We start from the raw sequence: 24,992 nt of genomic DNA on the forward strand, positions 1-24,992 counted from the left end.
AATATTTTCAATGCTTGATTTAGTACTGTGGCATAATATTTTGCATAAGCTTTGATGTGAATTGAGCACCTTAACCTATTATAGTTTCCTGAGGTACAACAAAATACACAAATATTCCTTCAAATAAAAAGTCTACAATTGTTTTCTTAATAACTCTAAGGAGAGGTTTAGGATCTACCCATTTAGTTATATGGTACATATATGCCAAAATATACCTTTTCTTTCTTCGAGTAATAAGTTCCACAAAGTCTAAAGCCCATTTTTCAAAAGGCTCTATAAGTTTTAGTCCTCAATTTTAGTGAAAAAGAGCCATGATAAAAAACCTCACTCGAACCAAAATAAACTCATTATGTGCTTCTTTTACCATCTTTTGTCTCCATTTTGACTAATACAACCAATCAAAAAGTATTTTTATTAGTTTCCTTTAATTTTTGAATTTTAACAAATTTTATGCATTGTTAATTCATTTTTACTAGATTTTATAGAAATCTAGGAGTTTTGGTAATTTCTCCTTTGTTGCGATATATGTAGGAGAGCTAGGAAAAAATGAAAACATTGATTTTGTTCCTTATTTTACCTATATGATCATGTCCTATTGGATCAAAAAAAAATTGTTGCACATTCCTGGTAAACGCATAGTGAACTCAATCAATTAGTAGAAAAATATGTTTTTTTAAGCAAGGGAAACCATCTAGAATTTGTGAGCTCATGATTTTACACATTTTTTTGCCATTCTAGAGGTCTAATATTATCTACATTGTAATACCTCCCCCTCTTTTGATGATGTAAATACATGTACTTTTTTTTATTAGGTTGGCGAGCTAGAAGTACTTTGTTGGCCTATGTGCCCATGTAATGTTGGGAAAAATACTGAGAGGGGGGGGGGTAGGTGAATCAGTATTTTCAAATCATTAAATTTTTCAATTTCATATCCATATTTCTATATGAAAATTTACTGAAGGGAACCCACGTATGTACGCGATTGTTATTCAGACAACTAGTTTATACCAGTGAACCTACTTTTCAATTAATTCATGATTTGTTTATCTTGAGCGAGTGCATTAGTACTTCATTAAACACAAAATAAATAGTAACCATGTGCAGTAAGAACAAAATAAATCATCACACATAAGCAACACATCAACACACATGAACACTAAAATTTTGAGGTGGAAACCCAATGTGGGAAAAAACCACGCTGCTGTCGTCTCTGTCTTCATCTTTTATTATAATGAAATATTCTTACAATCTTGTAATGGTGCAGAATCATACAAGAACGCAGGAACCCACCTATTGAAGGCTACAACCTTCACTCGTTCTCCAACACCCATTGGAAGGAAGCTTCAACCCCCTAATCTCGTTTACTAGCACCCACTGGAAGGGAGCTCCAACCCCCTATTTTGATTTACCATATACCACTGCAAGAAAGCTTCATTGAAGGCTCCAAACCTCAACACCTCCATGGACCACATTTCATAAATTTTCATACTGGATCCACCTTATACAAAACATTACCACTGTAGGCCATGTTTCATCAAATTTTTCAGACTTGACCCACTACCATCATTTAAGCCCAAAATCAAACATCAAAGATTAAACAGATCACTGCAACAAATCACTCAATCATCAACTCAAACAACCAATCTTTGAATCAACCAATCACTGAATCAAATGAAACCCAACTCGATCAACTTATTCTCAAACAACTAGAACAGTTAAATCACTGTAAATAGAGTACTAACACTGAACCAAAACACTACATCATCTTACTGAATCAACTGAAAGCCTTGATCAATAAGCTATCATAATATATACACTACTTTGTTGTAGCAAACCCGCGTGTATACACGACTTCCTTGAAGCATATCCATGTACAGATCTCAAAACATTGAACCCCGAAACTAAACCACTGTCACTATGAAATAAATATTGAATCATACATAGAACCACTGCATCATTCTAACATAATCACAAAACCATCCCTGATCTTCAATTACAAATAGCTAATAGCTTCATCATTCTTCAATCAATTAATCCGTAATCAAAACATCATTATTAAGCCTAGATCATCAAGTAAGACTTCATTGAGAGACAACAGAAACACAACAAGACTGATTAAACCGACCAGACATCTTTTTTAGCAAAACCCAGTTTATATATGTGCTTTCCTCAAATCATTTCTGCGTGTATATGCGCTTCTCCAGAATTAAACCCACGTATAGATCTGAATATATACACTACTTAATAGTATTAAACCCACGTGTGTACGTGCTTTTCAGGTCATCAAAACTGCGTACAAATATGCAATTACTAGCACAAACCTTTGCTGCATAACAAAACTTCAGACATACCTAGATTGCGACATACACATAAAAATAACACGTCAAGACACTATCATTACTGATCAAATCAACCGATAATGAACATTGTCATTTCAGATCTATTGGACGCGATCCATCATAAAATTTCGGGTGTATACTTAGGTTTTAGATCAAACAAATCAATAATAGCCTATTACATGCACACTTGCTTCAGATCTAACTATTCATGAAATATTCATCACTTGCACACCCCTACCACTTTGATATTCATATCCTTATATAGCTTACCCCTTATCCAATACCACATGTCAAAACCATACTAATGCCGATGGTATTCTTAGATGAGACCAAATATCCATTGTTGGGCTCAATGCCATAGGTCAATACCATGGTAAATACCCTTGGTATTTAGAATACCATGGTGCAAAAATTGTACATGCTTTTCCTTCTTCATACCCGTGTGTTTACGCAAATTTTCTTTACAGAACTCACGCATACTCTCTTGCTTCACCAAACCTAAGTGTGTGTACGAATTTGCTTCATAGAACCTGCGTATACTCAAATTATTTTCACCAAACCAGCGTATACTTCTGCAAACTTCATCTTTATCATTCCTCTGTCTCTAAACTGATAATCCTTTTTTGTCACATGTATACATATCCTGTTGAAATCTTCATCAAGTAGGGTTCCATCAAAGGAAAAATCATCAAGTAGGTTGCCATCAAGGACAACACATTAGTCATAATGCCAACAATCTCCCCCTTTGGAATCGATGACAACCACTTTGGTGTTTGGTCACCACCACTTGTAGATATTTGTAAAACACACCAAGCTAAGTACCAAGCTTTTGAAACCCCAAGTTACTCTCCCCCTTTGACATCAAGGGAAAAGGGTTGACCAATGCTTGAATGAAGACTGCAAATATGATTTGAATGAGTGTGAACACTGAATACTGACCATGCTTCCCCAAAGCACATGTTGTAATGAATTTATGACTCAATCATACATAACATTTCCTATCACCAAGGAATCAACTTACATCAAACACCCAATCACAATGGGTTTACATATTTGAATTTAACCACCCAATCACAGTGGTGTTACAAATTGCATCATATGCCCAAAAGACTTGACCACAATAGTCCATATATGACTGAATTTGACAATGATTACATCATAGGTCTTTACATGACCTTTACATCAAATGAAAGATATGACATGTATAACCAAGACCAAAGACCACTATAGTGAGGTATCAATACTAATATAGTATTCAACAACCATCATATACTATGTAGGATATGCACCATAAGCATCTGTCAACAACAACCTGGACATTTTCATCATCAATTTGCAAGATAAGTCAATGTAGCTTTAATACCATCAACTTGTGACGAAGTATGCAACATCATAAGATTTTTTCGTAGAGATCAACTATCAAATCATCCTCTTGAAGAGCCTCAATCCATGTTCATCAAAGCATATATTTTCATGTATCAACCAAACATATGCCATGTCTCCAAGTATCATCAAGATATCTGTAACCATATCTTCACAAAGCCATTTGCATCATATCATGTACATGTAGCTTGTGTAAGCACCATAGGCATCTTCAATGAGAACAACATCATCATCAAATAATCATAGCAAGGTTTACATGTTCTTTCCACAACACTCCCCAACATATGTATCATCACTATAGATGTTCCTATCCCACATATGATAAGCATCAATCCATAATTAGAAACTCATGCATCAATCAAGAATATCAACATAAGGTAAGATAGGGTAAAGTGTTGACTTGGTTTGGGCTGACCCAGGTTCGATCTATACTTCGCGCCAACAATACCCTCAATCACTAGCCCTTTCGGTAATGACCTGCAAGCAGATCATAGTCTCACCCGAAGTGACTACTGGAGGATGTGGAACCAGGTTTCTCTAGCCTTGAAGGATTAGGAGATCTGGTATTATTATGTTATCCTATTCTTAACATTTATCAATCACTTCAAAGAATTAGATTAATCACTTAAACATGCCCTATAAAATCATAAACCATCACTATGATGAAATAAATTACAACTGTAATAACTACTAGTCTACAACATATAATAAGAAAATATACACGTCAAAACACTAATGTAACGTGGTTCACCCTAGTGTAGGGCTATTTCCACAAGAAATGTTGCTTAATGTAATAAATCTTTGAACAACAAACAGTTCTTGGCCTGCGCACTCAACTGCAGACTCAAGCCTCTGCGCACTCAATTGCAGACTCGGGCCTTTGCGCACTCAGCTGCAGAGCCTCACCTTCTCTACCGAATTACAGATCACAATAATTCAACCATAACACTGATCTAGATATAATTTGATTTATTCTCTTCCTATTATTTTACCCTATATATACTATTACATCAAATGGTTACACCATCAAAATACCATGGGATTCCCAAAACAAGCAAATATGGTCCCATTGATCCCTTACAAAATAGTACATTTTTACAAAAAGGAGGGGCTTCAACCCACCCCGAAGCCCTTACACTGCGTGGTATATTCCAAGTGCTCCACTGCATAGTCCACTTCACGTTCCGCTACTCTATTGCACGCTCCACTAAGCGCTTCGATGTACACTCCACTATGCACTCCGCTCCGCAAAATCCGGAGTCTTTGCCAAAATATAGGCCAAGTTGGGCTACACCCAACAAGCCCCCAACACTCACATGTAACTCGTCTCGAGTCACTCAGCTGATTTGCCTCTTATCTTCACTGCAATTTTGTTGTAGGTACTGTTGAATTGTTGTAGAATGTCTATGACCTACTTCTCTTCGTTGCACACTTCCTCTAGTAATGCCTCTGTCACAGGTTTTGTAGCCTTCTGCATCATTTCTATCTCCCTCTTTCGAATCTCTTGAAGCTTCTCATCCACTGCTTGGGACAGTTGGAGAGCCTCATCCTTCCATGGCTGAGTTCTCTCTGTCAGAATCTGCTCTTCCTTCCTCAGCTCCTCTATCTTATTATGGGGGGGGTTTCCCTCATTGATCTTGGTGAGATTCTACGAGATTGGTAAGGCCTTCACATTTGTCTGAATCTCTTCCAGCTGTTACTCCTTCTGCTGAATGTCTTCTTGAAGTTTCTGCACATTTGGAACTTCTTGCAACGAAGTCCAAATCTATAAGCTCTCATCCAAAATCTTCCCACAATCTGCCACTACTGCGAAGATGCTGACCATTGCATCCTTCAGGTTGGTCTCCCTCTGCTCCCACACTTTTTGTGGTGTGGTTGGTTGTAGCTTCATTTGTAGCTCACTGATCTTCATCTCATATGAAAATTGTACTTCAGTGATCTTATCCTTATAACCTTTTACTGCAAGGCCGATCTTCACGACCTTGTCCTCCACTGGTTCCTCTTCTCAGGCATCAAGGTTTGGAACCTCACGACACATTGCTTCAAGCACCTCCCTCATCTTCTATTGTTGCTGTACTACCTGATCCCTCTCCTGGATCACATGGTCGAGCTTCTGTTGTAGCGAAGATTTCTCTCTTTCTACCTGAATGTTCAACTGCGAAGTGTGCTGTTTGCACAACTTCAACTCATTTATGATCTCCAGATGCATCTTGTGTAATCTTTGCAATGGTACTGCTATTATGTTCATATTCACATACCTCCACTCTTTGGCCTACTGTTGTACCACGACAGAGTCAAATTGCAAGGCTCCGGAAAGTATTGGTGCTATCCGTACTTCAAGTGTAGGCTCTATTGATCATTCCTCTCCAAGCGTTTCCTCTTCCTGCATTAGTTGTCTGATGTCTATGCTAATATCTTTAGTTATGCAATGCCTTCCTCGACACCTATTAGAAGTGCGCCATAGTGATCTTCTAACATGTTCCATGATTCCGCCATTGCTTCCTGAATTTTATCTCTAATCTGATCCAAGTCCCCATCAGTGAGGAACACCCTTGTTATGCCCTTCATCTTGTCTACCTTCTGCTTATTTTTGCCTCTTGTGGAAGCTTTGGCTCCTGCCTCCCTCTTCTCTGTGATAGCTTAGTCTGTCTCTTTCTTTTCAGACTCTTTGTTATGCTTGTTTGGTCTAAAATGCAGATGCAAATTAGAGTTTCATTTACTATCAATCCGGGTAAGTAAACTTCGAGGATCGTCCAATATATATGGACTTAGAGACAAACTAAACTAAGCTAGGTGAAGAAATGCCAAAGCTCCCTTACAGGAGCTATTTCATTGGGATCTCCAACACCTATTTAGTCATTTAACAAAATTAAATCTAAAGACATTGTGACAAGTGTAAGAAATATTAAAGCTCCCTTACAGGAGACTGCTCATTAATATTTCTAATCATCTTAATCAACAAACTATTTAAACTAATGAAATTAAACATTAAATAACAAATCAGATTCATTGAAAGAAACATTAATACTTTCTTATGGAAGGTCATTCGTTAATATTTCAAACATATGAACCTAATGAAATTTACAAACAAACATAAAATGAAATCTTACCAAAACAAAAGTGTACTTGCTAGACAATGGGGGCCCTTCCAAGGATTCACAAGCACATCAAAAGAGAAGTCAAATGTAGAAGATCAAAGAAGCTCCATTTTATTTATCTTCAATTGAAATTTGCAATTACAAGTTCTACATTCCAAGAGGTTCTAAAATCTCCATTACAATGATTCCAAATTCTAACTTCTCATTACAAACTTATAAGATCCTAAGGTACTAAATTCTAACTTCTCAATTCTAAATTCTAAATTCCAAAGTTACAAATGAAGGAGATAACACTCATATTTATAAAAAAGTTATGATAAGAAACTCATAAATGTGGATCCACTATTCCCTCTTAAAATCCACATATCTCTCAACCAATGGTGACACATAACCCTATCCTCCATGATCTTATCCATGAGGTCCATGATCTCCTCAAATTCGAATTTGAACATAGAGTGCCACATAAGGGTGCCTTAGAAGCTTCCTTTGTACCTACACATGTCAACAAACTCATTCTAATTGTTAGGTATAAGTATATGGATATTATTTTCTAAAGTTTAACCATAAATTCACTTAAAAATACTAAGAATTAATAATGTTTTGGAAAACACAATGGTAACCCATTTAATGATGAAAGTGAAGCTGATGTGGTGACATGGTGGTGGAATAGAGGTGAGAAAATGTGTGAATGGAGTGAAAGTGGATGTATTTTAAGGATAATTCTTAGGCCCAACAATGCTCATCACATTCAGGAGGATCCTAATGACCCTCGTCGTTTTTCTCATCATGTTTTGATTCTAGCTCATCCTTATCCTTCCCACTAGCTTCCCTGTGCTGCGATGTGTCCTCCTCTATTGAACTATCCTGTGTCTTTTTATCCAACATAGTCATCCACTCCACAGGCCACTGCTGTATTTGAGCTAGGAGATCATCTTATGTCACTAAATATAGCAGGGGATTTCATTTCTTCCTTGTTTCCCTGCAATCATGTATGTAAATTTTGTAGAAGCCTTAAACTTCATGACAATGCTATATTGTTGGTATAGGCTCGGGGAAAGGCGAGTGTGTTGGCTCACCAACATATGTAAATCCATATGGTATAATACAAAAAAAAAAATTCTCCCGTGCTTGCACCAGTTTAGTGGTATACCACAGCAAGGCATGCACGCAGATTCATAAACATCCGAGGGTACCGAAGGGAACTACAAATTTTCCATCTCTCTCCATGCAAGCATAGAAATTATCAAAATTAACCATGCGTAATGAAATGCAGTAACTTTCTCCTGAGCCTCGCAACAGTCGTCCATAAACTCTTGGCATAGATATGCGGCCTAGTTGTGTTGAACCCCATTAGCGCACTGCATAGCTAATGAAACTATTGATGCAGGGACCTCATTAGCCTGACACTTCCTCATGATTTTTCCAGCCAATATGTGTGCTACAAGGAGAACTACCTAGTCACTAATCGAGTTGATATCATAACCTTACTTTCCTTTTGTCATTCTGAACTTCTTCTTCATGTTTTTGGTTATTTCTTTTTCCTAATCTTTCCCAACAAATTCTTCTTCAGGGTTCCGTCCTTGATACGATAGTCTTGTAATTATCCATATCAACATTGGGTCAATAGGTATCCTCTTCCCTATCCATAGGCATCCGTCATGCACCAACACCAGCAGTTGTCTTACATAGGGCGTGCTCCCTGGACTTACGCCGAAGTGTGAAACATTCAACATGTTCATCAACCCCAACTGTGCTAATTCGACTGCCCATTGTTGTGGTTCTAACCTTGTCACACCACTCTCATGGTAGTGAAATTGTTTTAAATATCTGTCTGGTGTGAACTGCAGATATTTCTTTCTATCATTGAAATCATAGTCCACAAACTTTAGCTGTAGAATCTTCCCAAGGGATTCTCCAGTGAATCACACTGAATCCAACAATAAAGTTGTGAAGGTGCCATACTTCACGTACTTCGACTCTTCTACTAGTTTTCAATTCGATTTTCTTGGTGGAATATACGATGGGAGAGGCGATGGAAACACTATGCCATCCATTTCCATTTTCACTCGCTCTGCTTTTTCTTCACTATCTCTCACTTGTTCGGGCTGCTCAACAGGTCCCTTGTCCCGTTTCTTCTTCATTCTCTCCTCTTTGGTCATTTCCTTTCACAGGGATCTCCGCTATGTGCATGATGATGTCGCTGCGGGAGATGTTGTTGCGGGAATATCAGCTACAGCTTCAGATGCTGCTTCCTTAACTCCATCTAATCCCTTCTCGTTAAACATATGTATAAATTCTTCAGTCGACAAAATATTCATACAAAAATTTCTGCAACTTCTTCGGAATAGCAATATTTGAATTCTTAATTGAGAAAAGTGCCAAATATGGGTGGGACGTAGATTTCTATAACAAATCTGAATTTCTAACCCCATCATTAGCTCAGATTGTGTTCATTAATTGCATATCTATCCCTAGATTTGGTCAATCTATCCTCATAAATGCATCTTTCCACGTATTTTAATGTTAACTTTCCCTTTTAACAGTCATATTTTTCTGGCAAACTTTGACGTATCCCATATTGTAGCAAACAAACCCTATTACATCGAGGCTCCTACAAACTTCTACATAATCCAAATTGTAGCGAAGTAACTTCCTACATCGAGCTCTCTCTACAACGTAGTTTATAGTCTAGTGCCCACTTTCAACTATAGGTGACACTAATACTCTTCTCCTTTCTTTAGAGCGAAGTTGTAGGGGCAGGGTTGTCCCATTACAACTTCAACCTACTAACATTTACTCTTCCTTGAACCAATTCTCCATTTAATGTTTCTAATTGAACTGCACCTCCGTTAGTAATATGGTTGATAATGTATCGACCCAACCAATGCATCTTGAATTTTCCTGGAAATTTTACAAACTTATTGTCATAAAGGAGAACAAGGTCTCCTACCTGGAACTTCTTCTACTTAATATGTCTTTATGCCAAGCCTTTTCTCTTTCTTTCTGTACCCGCTGATGAAATCTTGCTATAAATCTATCTTCCTCCAAAACAATAAACTGCAATATTCTTTCCTCCATTATATCACGGTCTTCCATATCTGTAAAAGCTACAATCCTCAAGCTATGCACGATGTACTCCATGGGAATCATAGCTTATTTCCCATAAAATAACCGGAATGGTGTCTGACCTATCAAATTTTTACATGTGGTCCTATAAACCCATAAAATTTTTGGAATTATAAGGTCCCAGTCATCTCTATTCACATTGCATACCTAGTAAGTGCATTTTCTAGAATCTTATTAAATGCTTCTACTGTTCCATTCGCCCGAGGGTGATAAGGGGTACTCTTCTGATGATAAACTTGGAACTCCTCAATCAATGCTTCAATAGTCTTATTTAGGAAGTGTGAACCTTGGTCACTCATCAAAATCTTTGGACATCCAAATCTAGACAATATGTACTCAAAAATAAACTTCGTAGCAGTCTCTGTGCTGCAATCCCTTACTGGTTGTGCTTCGACCCATCTTTTCAAGTAATCAGTCACTATAATTATGTACCTTGCACCAGTCCTCTTTCCAGGTGGGTTGATGGTTCCAACAAAATCAATGACCTACTTATCAAAGGCATGCAATGTAACTTGTGGTACTAATGGAATCTCATCTCTTCTGGAAGGATTCCCTGTTCTTTGACACACATCACATGCTTAACAGTATTCCTTTGCATCTTTATGTAGAGTAGGCCACCAAAATTCCGCTCTCAAATTTTTTTGCGCAGTAGCTTTTCCTGCATAGTGTCCACCAGCTGCGCCCCCATGAGACGTTGCTAGAATCATCTGTCTTTCATGTTCAGGAACATTATCTGCGCAATATCTCATATGGTCCCATCTTATATAACAATCCTGTTATTAATGAAAAGTCAGCTGCCTTAACCACTAATTCTTTCTTTTGCTGCGTAATATACTCTGAAGGAGCCATTCTTGTGGTGAAAAATTGAATGATATTTGTGAAATGGTCATATGCAACTCTGATTGCAAATAATTGTGCATGAGGGAGATTATCCTCTATACTGGTTGGTTCTCCCCTTGTTTCTATTCTTGACAGATGGTCAAGTCCTTCATCCAGTCTCCTTGGTTTAACAATGATCTCAAATTCATATTCCTGGAATAAAAATAACCATATGCAAATATTTCCTCCTAATACAGGTTTATTAACCAAATACTTCAGTGCAAAATGATTTGTAAACATTTTAAAATGTGACCCCAACAAATAGTGTCTAAACTTTTGCAAAAGCATACACCGTGGCCAGTCCTTCTCTTTATGTAGTGGTGTAATTATTTTTTTCTTTAGATAACCTTCTAATTGCAAAAGTTATAGGATAATCAATCTCTCCTGCACCAAGTTGTGCCAGTACCACTCCCAAAGTTATACAAGAGGCATCAACATGGACATGGAATTCCTTATTCTAATCAGGGAACACTAGTATAGGTGCAAATACCATTTTTTCTTTCAATATGTCGAGGTTCTTCTGACATTCTTCATTCCATTGAAAAGTTACATCTTTCTTCAACAATTTCTCCATAGGCGCAGTGATTTGAGCGTACCCCTTGATGAAATTCTTGCCATACCCTGTATATCCCAATGTAGTGCCAAGTTGTCTTACTATCTTAGGTGGAGACAAGCTCACAATGATAACAATCTTAGCAAGGTTCACCATTAGTCCTTTCTTACAGACAATATGTCCCAACAATATGCCAAATGATACACAAAATATGTACTTATTTAGGTTCAAAGAGATCTGATATTGTCTACATGTGTTAAGCATAAGTCTTAAACTTCCAACATATTTGCTCAACAATCCAAATTTTGTCCAATCATCAAAATATACCTCTAAAAACTTGTGGATGTATTCCTTAAAAGCCGCAATTACCACCCTATAAAATATAGCTGGCGCATTGTTCAATCCAAAAGGCATTACTGTGTATAGATATGAGCTCCATTCTGTAGCAAATGTGGTCTTATGCCGATCTTCAGGTGCAATCCTAATCTTATGATAACTTGAAAATCCATCTGTAAATGAGTAAACTTCCTAACCTCCTACATTGTCTAGCACTTCATCTGTGAAAGGGGTAGGGAAGGGATCATGTAAACATGAATCATTCAACTTTCTCAGATCAACACAGATCCTAATTTATCCTTGAGTATTCTTCTCTTGCATAACCATAGGACTCACCCATTCTCATTCTTATACTAGTTCAATAATTCCTGCTGCTATCGTCTTATCAAGTTCTAATTTCACTTTCTCCTTATACTTCGGGTTCAACTTGTAAGGTCTTTGTTTAACTAGCTTCACATCAGGCTTAAGGGGAATCTTCATAACTCCTAGATCTCCTATTATACCCTTCATCTCTGAAAACTTGTTGGGAAATAGTTTTTGATATTCCTGAAGTAATTCTGTAACTTTACTGACTATCTCTTCATCCCAGTAGTCTCATATTGTTGCAAACTTGGATTCCTTTTTTGATCCTATGTTCACCTTCTTGGTCTTTAGTGGCTTCATTATGTCTGGTATCTCTAGCTTAGGTCCCGTTACTTCGCGATATCCTTCTAACTCTGCTATGTCAATGTTGCAAGGATCTTCTTCTTCATCTACTGTAAGGTTATAACACTCTAATGCATTTTCTATCTGTGTAGCCCAATCAGGTTGCCTCCATGTCAGTGGGGTTACATTCTCAAAGATCCTCTTCTTGGATGTCTGAAGGGCCAAATCTATGTATGGACAATCATCCTCAAAGCTGAATATTAATATGAAACCATCAACCATGTCTGCCCAATTCACGGTACCATGCCGAAGCTTCGTTTCTAGGTACCAGTTCTTATAGATTGTCTCTAATGTATGAATGAATCCATGTGACCATTCTTGCTATGGAATCTCCTTCCATGTTGTAGTGCATAGCTGGATATTCTTCCTAAGATTAGTTTCACCATCATATTTTATCTCTATCTCTATATCTATCTGTCCAAACCTTATCCCCATCAATCTTTGACATTCCTTCCAACCTCCTATATTCTTATTGTGTGCATTCCACCATCTAGCAGGGGTAGCTTTCAGGGCTATATCCAAGGCTGAAAACCTTTGATTTTCTAGAACTTGTTCTTCATAATCATTAAGAAAAGTATTTACATCACCTAAGCCATCATAATAAGGCAGGTTACATACCTCATATATCATACAACGAGCTGATTTGGTAATTCTTGCACAACACCTTGTGGATACTTAATGCAACTTATTATTCCAGTTTTCCAACTCTTATTCTGAGTCCGAGGTACAAGAACTATCACGATCCCACCTCAACTTGCCTTCTACAGTAGGGTTAAAACAATCCTATTCCTTCACTGTCATCTGATAGATATTGTCTATGTCAGCTGCATAATATTCTTATTTGATTGGTTCTGTCTATCTTACTCCTTCTGATGGATCCAAGGGAACAATTACTCTCATATTTTTTCCTTCAAATATCATCTGTCTCTTCTTCAGATTAATTATGGCCATATTTTCAAATGCCCAATCAATTCCAAGTAGTTCAGGATAAGGGTTACTGTCATCGATGATCTATATTACTTCAAAATCAGTATTACTGAAAACTCCTTCAATATCCATTGTGACACCTGAGAGTCTTCCCAGAGGGAAGATGTTTTGTTGATTTTCCATCCTTAACTAAATAGGTGACCATTGTAGCTTTGGCTTACCCATTAATTCCCATGTCTACTTTGTCAAGACATTAGCATCAGATCCCAGATCCAGAATAATTTGATCCATCTCATACTCTCCTATCTGTGCACTAAGCCTCATCTCTCTTCTAGTTCTCTTCTGTCAATGAAAATTATTGACTGCGCGCATCTCACTTCACGATGTTTCTTTGGATGCACAGGAATCTATCAACTCCTGAATCCCTTCTACAACCTTTTGATATCTTAACAATTTCATACAAGTCTGCAGAAAAGACTTTAAAATACCTACTTGATTTTCTGAATCCTGATCTTGTGTCGGAGCTCGGTCCTGTGTTGAAGTTGATGACATGTCGCAGTTACTTTTTTGATCGGGATTTGGATGTGCACTACAGGTCAAAGCTCCAACATCCATAAAATTTCATTTTCCTTCCATAAATAATTATTTTTCTTTCTGAATATCAAAAGCATGAACTTTCTCAGCAGTCTTTCTGACCCATGCACTTTCAGATTCTTTCTTTTCATCCATTTTATCACTACCGATCGTAGCTACACTTCTAGTGATAATACTAATTGGAGGTTTGTCGGTCCTCCATTCAGCAGTCATAATTTGAATATTTTGTGTCAGTCTCTCATTCATTTTTTCTTGCATCTTCGCCATAAGTATAAGACATTCTTCAATTACATGGTCAAAGGATTTACAATACTTACATGTTGTTGTGGGATTCTAACAGTCTCTCACAAAATGACCTACCTAGCCACAGTAATAGAAAATGATATGTCCACGTCCTCGACCAGCTCCACCACCTCAACCTCTTCCTTGGTAACCTCCTCGACCACCGCACTGTCCATTTTCCTCATGTCCGTGCTCTTCTTCTTTCATTCTATAAGTGTCAACACCATGCTCAATCATTAGTTCATAAGCCCAATAATTATTCTCATCGTGTCCTACTAATTTGCATAATTTGCAATATAGATTCGTTAGAGATTATACATATTTCTGTAACAAGTAATAGACTTATGAATGATGTTGACCTCTAGTCTTACATATTTCGCACCACAGGCTGGATCCTACATTCAAGGGATCTGGTGCCCCACTAGCCATGTAATTCCTGAAGATAGGGCATTGTTCTTTAGAATGGCCCTTCGATTTGCACTTCGTACACCATACTTCTTCTCTAACTTCTTTGCTTTTCTTAATGTGTTGTATATGTATGGTTTGGTTTGTTAGATGACTCTGAATCTGTTGCATTCCTGCATTAGTGTCTCCTATAGGAAAAGCTTCCAATTTCTTGCAATATGTAGAGATTCATCTTGACTTTCTCTATTTTGTTGCATTAATGGAAATCTGATATGCATAGCAACACAACTATAAACACAAAGTGGCTTCATTCCTTAACATCATTAGTATGCTATATATCCAAGTATCATTTAGCAGATGTCTTCATGAAATCAGAAGTATCATTCTCTTGGCCCATTTTCTTCATGCAAGAAGAGTTATCACACCAACACTACTTCATCAACATGCAACTTAAGTAATCATCCATAAGATACTTATCTGTAATTCACTCATAAATGATATCCCATCACATAGAGATAGTAGTATGTATCTAACTTCTCATTAATGAGAAATAGAAAACCATAAGATCACCATCATTTATCAAACTTTTTTAGTAACTCATCTCCTTGATACCATCAAGAGCAACAATCCTCAAACAATATACCATGTGTAGCATATCATGTATAAGTGGGAACCAAGTACTATAGGCATCATAATCCATAATTATACCATATGCAACTTATGCATCCTTATAGGCACAATGAAAACAACTTAAAATTAATGAGTGACACTCATCATCATCAAGGTTTATTTATCTCTTTGAACTTATGAAGAAAGTAATGTACCATATACATCATCAAAGAATCTTCCATCATCATAAATATCATCAGTATCATCATAACAACTATGTGGTTTAAGTAAATTTATGGATTTTGGTTATAAAGCCTGATTAAGGTATTTGTCGTGTTTGTTAAGTAGCATGTGTTGTATTTACTTGCATGATGTGTATACAAATCCTAGCTAGAGTTCATTATTTTAAACTTTAAATTTATGTTGTGCATGAATGTGAACCTGTTATGTTAATGTTGTTGAAGAGAATAACTTATATATGTGCTTGATGTGAATTATTTATTTTGTAATTAATTAGATGTTAATTGCATGCATATGGCATACTGTGTTGCACTCTAAAAATAAATATAATTTCCAGGTAGCATAAGAATTATGACAAAAGTCAATGCCCTTCCATAGTATATCTTATGATATTTATGCGAAACTGTAGAGTGGTGTTTCCCGGCTAGTGGTTGGGGACATTACAATTGGTATCAAAGCTAAGTTTTCAACACTGGGCTTGATTGGGCCATATTCAGGGAAAATTGAGAAATTTACAGGTTACCCACCAACTGTTCGATGAAAGTGATAGTGGTGGAAATGGCAAACTTTCCTTAAAAATTTGGGACAAGTACCACAAAAGGGAACTTAGTGGAATTTGGGGGTTGTTATAGACCATAAACTGAAGGGTTTCTAGGCAAGACCTTGCCACAAAGGGCTAAATTCACGTAAATACAAGCTAAGGGGGTTACAAAGAAATTCCCTGTTAATATAGATATGGGAAAATTTCCATCATAGCAGGCCTAATTCACCATCAAAGGTGGCATCCCAAGTGGTGGAACCCTTGGTGAAGTACCCCCGAATGACAAAATAATGTCAAGACTGACTATGGTTGCAAAGTTTTTGCTAAAATACGTGGGCGAATGACTTCGTATAGAATACAATGATGAGAGAGTTTGTCCATATATATATATATATATATATATATATGTATATAAAATAAAAACGTTGAAGTGTAAAAATTACTAAAAAAGGGACATTACACATATGGGTATAAATAAATTTATATATATTTGTAATTATAAATACAATGATACAAGGTTATAATTTGCATGGAGGGCATATTACATTGGAATGAATTAATGCCCAAAGGGTCTGACAAAAGCTCGTCGTGGAGGCCATGGATTTGATGTTGGGATTTCTCAGTGTTGTATTTCGGCAAACATAGGGGTGACGTGGCTCGGAGGCTACATCCTAGAAGCTTGTAATTAACAACACAAAGGAGTGGTTGGGCTAACTAGGCAATGGACCAACTAGGCCTACAATGTGGAGGTGAAGAGCATTCCCATTGGATGAAAGTGGAGCCCTTACAACAACTCATCGTGGGGATGCAAGAGAATCAGATAAGGAGAATCGTTGGGATGATGGGATTGGGATGATGTGTCTCAAAAGTCCCATGTAAGAGGAGTAAGGAGGTGTAGTCAAGGAGAATGTTGGGGTGGTGGGATTGTGATGACGTGTCCCAGAGGTCCCACCCTAGAGGTGAAAAGGGGAAAAATCATGGGAAGCATTGGGATGAAGCGTAGCAGGATGATGTGGCGGGTCAGTACCAGGGAGAAGGCAAGAGGAATGGAAACAGCTTGTCATCCCTCATGTGCCAACAGGACCCGTAAGTGATTTTGGAGGATCGAAACCACCTTTTCTGACACCCCATTGGAGTGGGTTCGAAAAAGGTTAGGGAGGGTGTCACAGTCAATCCTAGCCATAGATCTAGAGATGGGCGGGTTTGATAAACCACTTTTTCCAACACCTTTTCCCTTGTTAACGCCTATGCATGTTGACTCATCCGAATTCGCTTGATTTAGAGCGTAGAGCATCATGGCCATTGACTGTCACGAGTTTTTCACAAGGTGTAATCATGGTGGGGCCTACGAAATTATGGGGACCGCCAGGTTGAAATGAGACATCATGGGGTTTATGGAACATGGGAAACTCGTGGAGGGGCCCACAAGGAGACCCTCACAATTTCTTTTGAAAATATATGTTTTCATGTTATATAATATCGTGGGGTGGGGCCGATAGTTTAATTGGTTTTATTTATAATTTATATGATTATAAAGATGGTAAATTTGTTAGGAATACAATTTATTTTTTATATGAAATGGACGCTTGGGGGTTGTCAGACAAAAGAGGATAACGTGTGGGACATGTAAGACTAAGATAGAAAAGCAAGTTTGCTTCCAATGAGAAGTTGGAGGAAGTATGAGGAGAGAAGTTAATGATAGAGAATCATAGGAAGCAGGAGAAAGGGGTATGTATGTTGCAAATTATAGTTAGTTACCAAGCAGTATAGGCTTTTTGAGTGCAAGCATAATTTGAATTTTTAGGTATGAAATAATTGGGAAAAATAAGTTAATCTTCCAAAGGCCATAGATTATAGCTCGTAAATTGGATTTAGGCATATGACCAATCGTTTGAAAGCTAATATTGGGTAGACGATAACCGTGCACCAAAAAATTTGGTTTGTGGCCCAAAATTCTAGAAAATTTTAAAGGAAAGCTACAGGAATTTTCAAGGGACAAAATAGTTAAATAGGTCACAAACTTTCTGAGGGTATAAATTTCAGCTTGGGTATTGAAATAATGCAATTACATAGTCAATATAAAGCTATTGACGAGGGAAATGAACCGGTAAACCCATATTTTTTAATTCAGTAAGAATTTTGAGTGAAATTTGGAGGGAAATATACAGATGGGATTTCAATAAAAAAATTCCTAATTGCAGAAAGGAGTCCAGAAGATGCCCAAGTGCCTTAAGTGATGAGGTAGCATTCAGGGCTGTAAATATAAGCTTGAATACTAATGAAATAGAATCTGATGGTCATAGAATAAACCAACTAGAGGATGAAGGTTTGGAAGAAACCGTCAAGAGTCTCAAACTAGAAGTGTTAAACTACAAAGATGACAATGAAAAGTTGATGAAATAACAACAAATTAATAACAAAAATATGCAAATTTTAAATAAAATTTAGAGAGAATTTGGCTAGCTAACTGAGTCGAGGTTAGAAAATGCGCACATTGGAAAAACTAGAGAAAGGGGAACTCAGAGTTCGAGACATTCCAAAAGTGGTGCCCATTAGCACTGCCACAGAGTAAGGAGGACTTGTAAGAGGGCATATTCCACATCGGAGTCCAGCAATAGACCTAGTATGTCGCTTGTAAGGAAGTCAAGCAAAAAACTACATAGAGAAAATTTGCAAGGGGAGATGAGGAAAATTAAGCCACCTACTTTTAGTGGAGAAAACAAGAAAGGGGAAGAACCAAAAAATTGGTTGTTGGAGATGAGAAAATATCTTCAGCTCTTCAATTATTCCTTGAATTTTGAGCCTAGAGTGGCCATAAATCATCTGAAGGGTAAGGCTAACCTCTAGTGGGAGCAACTCAAGGCAGTCAAACACTTGGATGAAAGGAAGATCACTTAGAGAAAATTTAAGGAGTATTTTCAAAGGAAATATTTATTAGAATGATACTATGAGAGAAAAATGCAGGAGTTTTTCGAGCTACAACTGGGACACATGACCATGGAAGAGTATGGTCGAATATTTGTTGAATTATTGAGGTTCGTCCATTTTGTTAAATATGAAAAGGTTAAAATACAAAGGTACATTAGTGGGTTGTCATCATTTTATGCTGACAGACTGAAATATGATGAACCCAAAACCTTAGAGGCAACAATGAGGAAAGAATAACAACTGTATGAACATAGAAAAAATAGATCAGTTTTACATAAAGCTTTGGAAAATAAAAAGAGGAATTTTATGAAGTGAAGAAAGAAGGGTTACAAACCCTTTCCATTAAAATTAACTTTCAAATGAACCAGGAGATGCCCCAAGCTTCTAACCATCTAGGAGGGGGAAATTCTTCAAGAAAAAGAATCCAACCTCCACCTATTAAATTTTGGGGTTGTAAAGGAGATCATCGGTTCATAGATTGTCCTCATAAGGTAGAAAAGGTGACGTCTATGCACAACATGCAAACAAAAACCACTGTGGATGAGGTGGCAAAAAGCATGCCTAAAATTTATGTAGCCTTCGATAATCGACGAGTAGAGCATCAATATCACATGATAGATGTTAAAGGTACGCTAAACAATCAATCCATATCTATTTTAATTGATTATGGAGCAAGCCATAGTTACATTAATATGAATCTGGCTAAAAAATTTAGTTTGAAGAAAGTTAAATATTCCAAACCTTGTTTAGGATAGCTAGCTACAGATATGAAGAGAAAGGTTACACATTTAATTAAATATTGCCCAATTGAAATGAGTGAGATGAAAACATCAACTAAATTTAATGTAATTCCACTAGGTGTCTATGATTTCTTGATTGACATGGATTGGTTGGAAAAGCACCATGTAATACTTGAATGCTATAGTAAGTTTCTTAACTGTATTGATGATGAGGGACAACAAAAACAGGTCCATGGAATTCCTAGATTAGTATCCATTAGAGAGATATCAACCATGCAATTGAAAAGGAATTTTAAGAAAGGATGCTAGATCCTTGTAGCTCATTTGGAGGAGACAAATATGGACCAACAAATTAATATATAAAATTACCTAGTGCTTCAGGAATTTTCTAATGTACTTGTAGAAATCCCCGATTACAACCGAGGAGGGAAATAGAAATTTATATCGACCTAACGCCAGGATCAGTCCCGATATCTAAAGCATCATAAAAGATGAGTACTATAGAGCTTAAAGAATTATAGGTGCAACTGGAGGAATTACTAAATAAGGGATATATAAGTCCTGGTGTATCACCGTGGGGTGCTTCGGTTCTCTTCGTTAAAAAGCAAGACAACACATTGTGGCTGTGTATTGGCTTCAAAAATTAAATAAAGTTAATATTAAAAATAAATGTCCACTACTGAGGATTGATGATCTCTTTGATCAGTTGCATGAAGAAAAAAGTATTTTCCAAAATTGATTTAAGATATGGGTATCACTAGCTTTAGATTAAGGAAGAAGATATCAGTAAAACAACATTCCAGACTTGTTATGGGCATTATGAATTTGTTGTAATACCTTTTGATTTATCTAATGCATTAGGAGTTTTTATGTGTTTAATGAACGAAGTCTTTAGGGAATACTTCGATAATTTCGTAATTGTATTCTTGGATGACATTCTAATATATTCAGGAACTTAAGAGGAACATCAAAAACACTTGAGATTGGTTCTACAGGTACTTAGAGAGCACGAAATTTATACTAAGTTGAGCAAATGTTCATTTGATCAGAGACAAATTCACTATTTGGGTCACATTATTTTAGAAGATGGGATAATTGTTCACCCAAAAAAAATTAAGGCTATCAGAGAATGGCCAGCTTCGACAAATGTTATCGAATTTAAGTCTTATATGGGTCTAGTTGGGTATTATAGGAGGTTTATTGAAGGGTTTTCCAAATTGCATATGTAATTACTTCTTTATAGAAAAATGGTAAAAAGTTTGATTGGACACTTGAATGTGAAGAAACCCTTTAAAATTTGAAAGTTGTATTAAAAAGGACTCTAGTATTAAAAATTGTCGATCCAAATGAGAATTTTTTGGTGTGCATAGATGCGTGCAAAGAAGGATTGGGTGGTGTGCTCATGCAAAATGGGCAGGTAATTTGCTGCGAGTCTAGAAAGTTAAAAGATCATGAGAAGAATTATGTTTAATGTGACCTCGAGCTTTTAGCTATCATTCACACAATAAAAATGTGGAGGTATTACCTCATGGGAAGAAGATTTGAATTGCAGAATGATCCTCTCTCCACCCACCTGATGAGGGCTTCCACGAGAAAACCATCTCCACCCCTAACCCTTGGGAATTTTCCTAATACCACCTCACCCGATTCTAAAACATTCCAACAATCGAAATCTCAACCAAGAATGAATCCCATCACATCATGGGTATCCAGGAAATCGAAAGGTAAGGAAAACATTGTTAAACCAGGAAAAACCCATTACAATCACAACAAATAAAGAAAATAAATAAATTCACGTACCATGCATTCACACCTCAACTAGGAAATCACATATGCAACCTATTACTTGCAAAATCCTCCTGCCGAAGCTGTTGATCCAACTTCGCCTTGCTTTCCTTCACTTTCCTTTTCATTTCCTTAGCTTTCCTTTCTCCAAATCCAAGTGAATGCCAAAATCTCCAAGAATACTCTAAGTGTGCAAGAGTATGAGAGAGGGAATGAAAGGAGAAAACCAAACTAAACTGATAAAAGTTATGAATTGATCCTCTGTTGCCTTTTTATTATTGATGTCTCCTTTTTCCTTTTTCCTCATTTTCCTTCTAATTTCCTTAGCATGAAAATTTGTGTCGCTTCACCTTCCTTTTCTCCTATTCTCTTTTATTTTCATAAAGAAATTCCATTATTGCCTCTTTTCCTTTACCAATTTACATAGCCATAAATAAACCAAAAGTGATTCCCTCTATAATGTTTTCCTAGCATTCAACTTGGAATACATGTCACGTGACCTTGGTCTTATTTTGCATTTATTATCCTTTATTACATGAAACTTTAACTCGGGGCTATTACAAACTCCCCCCCTTAGGGGAATACCATCCTCGATGTTCTATGACACCTATGACCATAAAACCTCTAAAAACAAAACCAACTGTTGATGGATATTTATAACATAGCTCGTTGTAATATTTACAATGACATCCTGCTGAAAGAAAAATGAACATACCACCTATTGGAGCTTTATAACACAATTCAATGTCTTCTGATATCACGGGTGACTTGAATACAACTTGACATGAAACTCCCTCAAGATAAGCTTCTTGAGCTCACTACTATCTGGCACATAAATATTGTTCTTGAATCTGACCAAGCCATCTGTTGTGAGGTGATACTCCTCATCCCTATCACCTTCACCCTGCTGCTGCAACCTGTAGTTCAGTTGCTGCTACATATCATCATGTTGTCCTTCCTACAAGATCAATTCTTGTAAATCTATCCCCTAAGCGCTCAAAGTTAAAATATGATTCACATACACTCTCATACTAAGAGTATCTACAACCCTATTCTCCTTATCCTTGATGTATCTTGTCTCAAGGTCAAATTCACTAAGGGTATCCAATCATTTAGCTTGCTTGGAATTCAGATTAGGTTGGTCAATAAGTACCTCAATCCATTGTGATAAATCATCAAAATAAACCTACTACCAAGAAGATAATTCCACCACATATTCAAGGCATGAATTATTGCTACAAACTCGAGACTGTGAGTCACATAGTTCTGCTCGTGCTCATTCAACTTCCTTTACTCATAACATACCACCTGTCCTTCCTGCATTAGGACTCCATCAAGTTCTTTCTTGCAAGCATCTGTACATACCACAAACTCCTTTTTCAGGATCTTTAATCTTTAATACTGGAGTATTTGTAAGAAAATGCTTCTACTTATCAAAACTATTTGCACACTCCTCATTCCATTCAAGCTTATTTCCCTTTCTCTATAAAGATGTAATAGGATATGAAATCCATGAGAAGTTCTTGATGAACCTACTGTAATAACCTGCTAGTCCCAAGAATGATCTGACCTCATCCACATTCCTAGGAGTTGGCCACTCCATGATGGCTTTAATATTTTATCAGTTCACTACTATGCCTTCCTTGGAAGCAACATGTCCCAAGTAATGAACTTCATTATGAAAGACAATACACTTGTTGAGATTGGCATACAACTGATTCTCTCTCAAAAATCTCAATACTGCTGTCAGGTGCTCTACATGCTCTTCCACATTCTTAGAATATATTAATAATATCATCAATGAACACTATCATAAATGTGTCCAGATAAGGACACAACACACTATTCATTAAACACATGAAAGTGGCTAGACCATTCGTAAGACAAAAAGGAACCACCACAACCTCATAATGCCCATACCTGGTATAAAATGTGGTCTTCTAGATATTTTCTTCTTTGATGCGCACCTGATGATATCTCTATCTCAGATCAATATTTGAGAACAGTATTGCTCCCTTCAGTTGATCAAACAAGTCATCGATCCACGACAATGGGTACTTGTCCTTGATAGTCACCTTGTTCAAATGTCTGGAATCAATGAACAATCTGAGAGTACCATCCTTCTTCTTTACAAACAATACCAATGCACCCCAAGGAAACACACTTGGCCCTATGTATCCCTTATCAAGCATTTCCTTAATATGCATCTTAAATTCCAACAATTTCGGATTGCTCATCTTGTAAGGTGACTTTGATGTTGGTGATGCTCCATAATCATCGAGGCACTCAATAGCCTTCTCATAACAATCTACCTTGGTCTTGTGAGTATACAACCAATCCATATCGAAAAGAATACCATATGACCCCAAAGGAAGAACATTTATATGTGTTGATGTAGGCATACCATTCAACTCAAATGAACATGATCTCACCAAATGATGAACTCTTTTCTTGGTCCTTGTAGCCAAGTGCACCAACCAAGACTCTACATGCACTTCTTTATTCAAGCCACACCTATCCACCAGGTCAGGACTAACATAACTATAATTAGATCTAGAATCAATAAAAATGGAAACAACTCAATCACAAAAGCTTACCTTCCATCTAAATAATGGATGTTTAATGATACACTTTCCTATTATCAAGTGTTGCATAGATCCTAGGAATGTTATGAGCAACGTACCCAACTATCTGTGCCTCTTGAGCACTGTATATATGAGATTTTCCACCTTGGTACAATGCAAAATCCTTCTTATGATGATCTTGGCCACAAATCCAACACTGCAACGATTCTCTGACACTGCCTTTATTCCACTACTCTCTAGGCTAAGACCCATGTCCCTTCTCAGCTACATTGAAATTCTTATAAGGAGCCACATTTTATTTCTCACTTGCAACCTGGTGCCTTCCCTACTTTTGAAGCCATTTTCCTTTAGTATTATCATTACCTTTCCAATCTAGCTTGGGCTCAGACTTGTGCTTCGACTGCTCATAACAATGCTTCAATTTCCCGATAACTTCCTCCAATGATTGAGGCTCATCATATTCAATCTGATCCTTGAATGCTAATGGAAATCCACTGATGAACCTTTGAACATTCGTCTTCTCATCCTTGAGGTAAGTCACATACCTCAAAAACTCCATAAACTTAGTCATGTACTCTTTATATTTCATAGAACCCATCTTTAGCTCATAGAATTCCTTGGCCTTTCCATCATAATATCTCTCAGACAAGTAATTTTTCCTCAAGAGTCTTTTAAACTCATGCCGACTCAACTCTTCTACCTTGATGCCTCTAACATGCTTCACGTCTTCTCACCATATATTTTCTTTTCCTTTGAGACTGAAGATAACTATCCTAGATTTTATATTCTTTGTATAATCATGCAATTTGAAGAACTTCTTCATCCCAGGTAGCCATGATTCTGCATCTTTCAGTTTCTTCATCTCTCCATTAAATGTAGGAGGCTTGGCTTTCTTGAAAATATATGGAAATTACTTCTTCTCACTCATCCTATAAGG

This window comes from Pinus tabuliformis, chromosome 6 (assembly GCF_031772625.1).
Source record: "Pinus tabuliformis cultivar Carrire ecotype Pingquan chromosome 6, CPIR1, whole genome shotgun sequence".
Classification (NCBI taxonomy): Eukaryota; Viridiplantae; Streptophyta; class Pinopsida; order Pinales; family Pinaceae; genus Pinus; species Pinus tabuliformis.